We start from the raw sequence: 7,571 nt of genomic DNA, 5'->3' as shown, positions 1-7,571 counted from the left end.
CAGATAGTTGATGATAGATAGATAGCTTGATGATTGACAGACAGACAGACAGACAGACAGACAGACATAGATAGATAGATAGATAGATGATAGATAGATAGATAGATAGATAGATAGATAGATAGATAGATAGATAGATAGATAGATAGATAGATAGATAGATAGATGATAGATAGATAGATAGATAGATAGATAGATAGATAGATAGATAGATAGATAGATAGATAGATAGATAGATAGATAGATAGATAGATAGATAGATAGATAGATAGATAGATAGATAGAAGGATGGATGTGCCCAGGTGAGCTATTGTTTTGCATTTTCACCCCAGTGTCCATTTAACCAAACTCATCCGTCATTTATAAAGCAGAGACTCCCTCCCCCATCAGCAACTATCCATCTGCCAAGCCCAAGTCCTCCTCCCTGATGTGCATTCCTTTTTTCTCTACAGTATCTCTCTCTTTCTCTCTCTCTCTCTCTCTCTTACACACACACACACACACGCAGAGTACGTGCTCCTCCCGCCAGCTCTGGTTCATGTGGGAGTGAGTGTGGAGCAGAGGTAGGCTTGGACTCTACCATTGTGAGTTGTTTGGGCGTGTTCTGCAAGCTCCTCCTATAATGAACGGCTCGGGAGGAGGGATGGAGAGTGTGAGTGCGAGCGCTCGCATCCTAATCTTCCTGTTCAGCATCTCTGTGGCTGTCTGGATGATCCCTCTCTCTCTTCTCCATGTTTAAACTCAGGCCGGATACTCCGTCTTTTTGGGAGACTTTACTTTTTTCTTAAACAGAGGGACTAATTTGATGCCAAGTCAGCATAATTTCGACGGTAAGAAAGTTGATTGTTTGTTTACATGCCTTGTGTGCTAGATCTAAGGGATTTCTTCTGCTTTGTTTCTTATGAAAGTCTATGCTAGAGACTGCAATGCACTGCAGGGAGTAAAAGTTTATGAAATATTAAAGGAAAGAAGCCTGTTTGAAGCTCACAGAGGCATGAAAAGCCAAGCGTCGCTGCACAGAAAACTCAACCAAAGGAGTTTTTTCTTTCAAATAGATGGTTTAAAGGCATTTAGATGATGACTCTGCTTATAGAATGAATCAATGAGCGTCTAGGTTGCTGCCTAGTAGTTTTTGGAAGCAGTTACATAATCAATACTCACCGAAAATATTTCTCCCGCAGAGACTAAGTGATGCAATAATCTAATATGATAAAGTGCACGATCGTAAAAGCAGAACGATCATCAATCGAGGAGAGAAGTTTGATAACGAAACTTGTTTTTTTTTTTTCGTGATTTCTTTGGTAGAAAGGAAGAAAAATCTCTTGGCCTCGTCTTTTTGACATGAAAAGCGCCATTAAGTTTATGAGAATGAGATTGTGCAATGATGCAAGCGTGTGAACTGATTAAACTATAATGTGTCATATTAAATGCACTCCACTATGCGTGTTCAGAGATATGTGGGCGAATGCTAGTTGTAGTTGCTAGTGTATTTATAAACTGTGCACCGAAGGGTGGGGGGGATCTTCTTGCAATGGATAAAAACATATGCATTATTTATATCCTCTAAATGTCTTGCAGGCACCAGAAGCGCTATCTCAGACTCAAAAAAATGTTCATTAATATCATCATTATTAAGAAACGTTTGTATTAATAGTACTGTGCTACATGTGTAACTGCAGGTGAACTTATTCATACGGGAGGACTAAGTAAACCAAACAAACGTTTCCATCTCACCATCGTAGACATATGTGGATCATTAGCTGTCTTCTGTTGCTTTCAAATGGCTCCTCCGAGGATTCCTGGTGATCAAAGGCAGAAAACATGTTATAGAAATATGACTTATTAGAGGCACCTCGTGGCGAGGAAAAAAAAAGAGATCTTGGAAAATGCTTTGAGTTAGCAGAGCAAACTCTATGAATTCAAAATATGATACAAAATACACATATTCTCTGCGTAAATTTAAAACACGATATGAAAGTACACAAGTCCAATTTGTAAATTCAAAACTCGATACGAAAATACACAACTTCAATTCTTAAATTCAAAACACGATATAAAAAAATAAACATATCCAATTTGTAAATTTAAAATATGATATGAAAATATGCATATCCAATGCATAAATTTCAAACATTATTTAAAAATACACATATCTAATTCGTAAATTCAAAACACAATTTGAAAATACACAAATCTAATTTGTAAATTTAAAATATGATATGAAAATACACAAGTACAATGCGTAAATTCAAAACATAATACGAAAATACATGAATCCAAATCGTAAATTCAAAACATGATACGAAAATACACAATTCAATTCGTAAATTCGAAACATGATTTGAAAATGCACAAATACGATTTGTAAATTCAAAACACAATTAAAAAAATACACAAATCCAATTAAAAAATTCAAAAGAGGATTCGTAAATACACAAATCCAATTGGTAAATTTAAAACATGATTCATAAATACACAAATTCAGTTCATTTGGCGAAAATATTTCAGATTTTTACTTTATAATTTTTTAATTTTGTGTTTAATTTTTTTCAATTTTGTGAATGTGAATTGTGCTGCGCATGTATGAATTTCATTTTGTAAATTTTTGAGACTGATCTGGCTTCAATTGAATTCAGGCTAGTTTTTGCATTATGGTGTGAAATGTTACACTGGCAGATAGGCAACGGCTTAAAGCATTTGCAAATACTTGGATTTTATAAAATAGCAAACACTTTCCAAACAGGGAAAAATGAATCCCATTCATTTTAAATTAAATCCTTCAAGATTACCAGGTTTAAATTCATTCCACATATATTAGTCTTTGCAAAGCTCTGTCATGCTTTCAAAAATGAACATTTTTTTGAAAACATATACCTATTAAAGGCAAATGGTATACTGATATCAATACCTCTCCGAAACTATAATGATCTGAGTGGATTCTCTCAATTGTTTTCAAAGCTGCAAGTCGGGAAACTAAAAATAGAACTGAAATATGAGACTGTCTGTGGAAAATCAGGACGTCTGAACACCCTAGCTTAAATAAACTGTAATAAAAATCATGACTTAATGTCATTTACATTTCTTCTTAGGGAAACAGATGTTTAAAAATAACCAGTTAACCCTCTAAAGACAGTCCACTGCTAAACGATTAATTCAAACCGTTATTTAAAACAATCACTGTTTAATAGCAAAATGAGTGCATATCAACTACATTACCCATAATCCTATGCAGAAAATTCCACCAATCAATGAGTAACCAAAAACCAAAAATTTAAGCATGCTGAAATAGTTTTTTAAGCTTCACCCACTTCAATAGAGCACTAATTTAAAATTTTATTCCATATTTTCTATATACAACCAGCAAATTCAGATGAATAGTTATATATTTCCATCATTTTTACAATACTGAGTTTTGGCTGTAAGGGCATCCGCTGCCTTAAAAACATATGCTGGAATAGTTGGCGGTTCATTTCACTGTGGCAACCTCTGAAATAAAGACTAAGCTGAAGGAAAATGAATGAATGAATTTCCATGATTTTAAATGTTATTGTCAATGCTGATTGTAGTCCTTTGCCTTATTATAAACAATAACCAATAAACCTTATCTTTTATTGATTTATTTATTTATTTTTCATTTAAAACAAAGTAATAGCAGAATTAGTGCATAAAAACTATGTTTTATAATTAGCAAGCTAATCTGGCTAAATCACTTTTGGTCTTAGCTTAGCCATCAAACTACTCAGAAAGTAGCAACTGACAAATTTTGTCTGCTTTTTTTGTTTCCCCAAACTTTTGTTGAGTGCCATTATGCCACTTTTCACCACTCTAATCATACACTTTCTATAAAATATTTAATATTACTACTAATTAAAGCAGGCCAAACACATACAGCTGATCGTTGTAGCATATAATAAACATGTAATGCTAAATATCTGATTTTCAGCTGACGACTAGTCTTAAATTTCGCTTACACCATCAAACATTACTAACTAATCATGCTAACTTAAGCATATTTTAACCCAAAAGTTGCTAGCAGGTCTTAGCTAGCCTCTATGCTAGCGTGGATTGTGTTTTTGGATGCTATACAAAGGTTTTAGCCACTTTTAAACTGGAAGACTAGCTAAGTCAAAGCAGCATATTAGAGTAGCAGTCTTAACTAGCTACCAAGCTAATCAGTAAGTAAACAGTAAGATTGATTAAACATATATTTAGCCCCGCCCTCTTCCAGGCATCACTGAAAAAAAACAAAATTATATACATAAAAACAGTGGTCCCTGGCTATAACGAGTCACACTTTTCAAGGCCTTGCAGTTTCTCAGACTTTTTTTCGTGCAATTTGACATGCTTTTTTTTTTACAGCGCATCGTGTTCTGCGTCGTAATTAGCACACTGTTTCTTTTTTAGTTAAACACCAGCATATTGCTCTACTCTTAACCATGACACACATTTAGAATTAATCCATACAGCGGCAAAAGCTGGACTACTTTGAACCTTGACCGCTGCACGTGTGTAGGGACAGCTGACGGGGTGGACATAGCAATGACAAACGGCAGTGGAACGCGAGCTCACAAATGCATTTAAATCCGTGAACAGTGGCATGCGTCACGTTTTTAATGTGGCTTTAGATGCGATATAAGAATATAAAGAGTTAACATGATACAGTTCAAGCGGTTGCAAGTAGCAAAACACAATACAAATACAAAATTTAGAAGCTAGAGAAAACAAGTAGGCAACCATTTTAATCGTACTTATTTACAGATGTGAAATGGAAGAAGAAACTGATCCACTGTTAAGTTTTACCGGGTTTGCGTGCACAACAATTGGGCAGGGCTTCAGTTTCGTATCAATGACACACCAAAACGGCTGAAGACTCGTTATCAAGACAATTCATTTGAAGCACCATGAGTCGACTCTTTTATAAATGAATCAGTAGTTTTAAACACTGTGCACTTTCAGATTGAAGCCATAGCTAGATATTTCATTTTACTTAGAACTGTTACACACTACATGGAAGGTCCTTTTTAAAAACCAATAATAGGGGCTCTTTAAACAAGAGAGAAAATAGTGAAAATGTTAACGTCTGTCTGAAAAAAGGTATAAAGTGTGTAGTGAGGGGTTTTACAGCCTTAAGAAAAATTTATAATAACTGTAAATAAAGTGGACTACTTCACGGATTTTTACCTATTTCAGGTTATTAGAACGCAACTCCCGTGAATAATGAGGGACTACTGTATTGATATAAATACAAATACAAAATCCAAAAAAAGGGCTTCAGGGATAATTAAACTATCGTGCTCTTTAGATAAGGGATTCATAAAGATAAACAACACATTCGTAATTCCAAGACACTCGAAAAAATATGTGAAAAAAATTATTTATCTTTTTCTTTTTTTTTTTTGCTTACTTTTCGAGTGCCTTGGCTTTATGATTTCATTGATATAAACACATTTGCATAATTTACAATAAACTTTTTCTTATCTATATACACAACCAGCTATTTCAAATCAATAGTTTTACAATTTTTCGTATATTAAAATTCGATTGTCATTTACAACACTTCAAGAATGTAGCACAAAGTCTTCTTCATATATAATTTTCATGTACATCTCTGCTTCATATCAAAGTTGATAATGTTATGATTCTCTTTGAAGCTGGTTTGATCTGATCCATGTGTAATAACAAAGTCTTTTTAAAAATCCACATTGGAAAATATATAGGAAAAATGGGGCTCTATTATTACCACTGCCTTCCTAAACTGCAACATTATAGTTAACTTTTCACCTCATCTTTTTATGAAGAACTTGAATGCAAGTACGTGGAAAAAGACCTCTGTTTTCTTTATTTCAGCATAGCGCTGGCTGTTAATTTAATGCCAATGTTGCAGTCCTACAGTGGGCTTGTGTTTTATGTTTGCGAAAGTAGCTTTTTTTCTGGACGGTGAATCTCAAGAGGGAGCAGAAAAGAAAACGCTGGAGCAGACTGCCCAGAACATCATGCTTTAATGTACTACAATAAGAGATTTCTTTATTCCATCCACTTCCTCCTCGCCTGTGTTTCAACCAGCTTCCAGAAATCACCAGGATTAACCTCCGACTTTTTTATCTGTTTATCTGTCAAAACTATGCAGGGTGTCAAAGCCGACATCGCCACAATAAAGCGTTAATCCATCTCAAAAAAAGCTCATTTTTCATGTCAGCCAGGAGCTTCCCTTGAATAACACGGAATTAGAATAAATAAAACATATATGCATAAATAGTCAGCTGTAGAAGAAAACGCAGGCGAATTTGTGGAAGTGCACGAGCGTCTGCAGACTGTTTAATATTTTACTAGCGTGCCGCGCACAGCAGGGTTTTCCCTAATAGATCAACATGGCGGCTTTTCACCCCGAGAGCCTTTGTGCTGCTTTTTAATTGAATAATTACGCATTCGGACAAAGGCACTTTATGGCTATTGATGAACTCTTCGGTTTCAGCTGGAAAAAATCCATTTTTAAAGCTTGAGCTTTCATGTTTTATCTTATGCTTGTCTTTGATTAGACAGAGAGTCGTTTTTTCAGATGTTAAAATCAATAGGAAATCAAGTTTGACTTTCATCATATCCATTTCTAGTCTCATTGTGAATGATTCTTTGCTTGTGTTTTTAAAAAAAAACTTGTTTCTGAAAGTGTTGCAATATATTGTCACACACAGCATCCACTTTAAAACTCTCAATCGAAACAATGTATGACTTTACATATAGAGTGTAATGGTTACATATGCATGTAAATATCAGCCAATAATCTGTATTCACATATAGAGACAATAATAGGTATTGGTCAATAAAAGCAGCAGCTAGTAATGCTAAACAAAATCAATAATCGGTGTAGATCAATGAAAACAGAAATCAGTATTACTGAATAGAATCAATAATCGGTATTTGCCAATAACATAAAAGTAATAATCAATATCGGTTGATAAAAGCAGTAATCATTATCACTGAATAGAACCAATTATCGGTATTGGTAAAAAAAAGTAATAATCGATATCAGTTGATAAAAGCAGTAATCAGAATCACTGAATAGAACCAATTATCGGTACTGGCTATAAAAAGTAATAATCAATATCAGTTGATAAAAGCAGTAATCAGTATCACTGATTAGAACCAATTATCGGTATTGGTAAAAAAAAAGTAATAATCGATATCAGTTGATAAAAGCAGTTTTCAGAATCACTAAAAACAACCAATTATTGGTACTGGCTATAAAAAGTAATAATCAATATCAGTTAATAAAAGCAGTAATCAGTATCACTAAATAGAACCAATTATCGGTATTGGTAAAAAAAAAAAAAGTAATAATCGATATTAGTTGATAAAAGCAGTTTTCAGAATCACTAAAAACAACCAATTATTGGTATTGGCTAATAAAAGTAATAATCAATATCGGTTGATAAAAGCAGTAATCAGTATCACTGAATAGAACCAATTATTGTTATTGGCTAATAAAAGTAATAATCAATATCGGTTGATAAAAGCAGTTTTCAGAATCACTAAAAACAACCAATTATTGGTACTGGCTATAAAAAGAAATAATC

At 33.8% G+C, this 7,571-nt stretch overlaps 1 protein-coding gene across 1 annotated transcript in view; it reads left to right on the top strand.

Moving 5' to 3' along the window:
- The first annotated feature begins 682 nt into the window (after positions 1 to 682).
- sv2bb (synaptic vesicle glycoprotein 2Bb) overlaps positions 683 to 7,571 on the top strand; it is a 51,570-nt gene continuing 44,681 nt past the window's right edge. Inside the window, exon 1 of the mRNA XM_005161518.6 lies at positions 683 to 830. The gene's annotated coding sequence lies outside the window, so the exon portion shown is untranslated. The remainder of the gene's footprint in view (positions 831 to 7,571) is intronic.

Source organism: Danio rerio, chromosome 25 (genome assembly GCF_049306965.1).
Source record: "Danio rerio strain Tuebingen ecotype United States chromosome 25, GRCz12tu, whole genome shotgun sequence".
In the NCBI taxonomy this organism is placed as follows: Eukaryota; Metazoa; Chordata; class Actinopteri; order Cypriniformes; family Danionidae; genus Danio; species Danio rerio.
The sequence above is the reverse complement of the archived record's forward strand: the minus strand, read 5'-3'. Positions and strand labels throughout refer to the sequence as shown.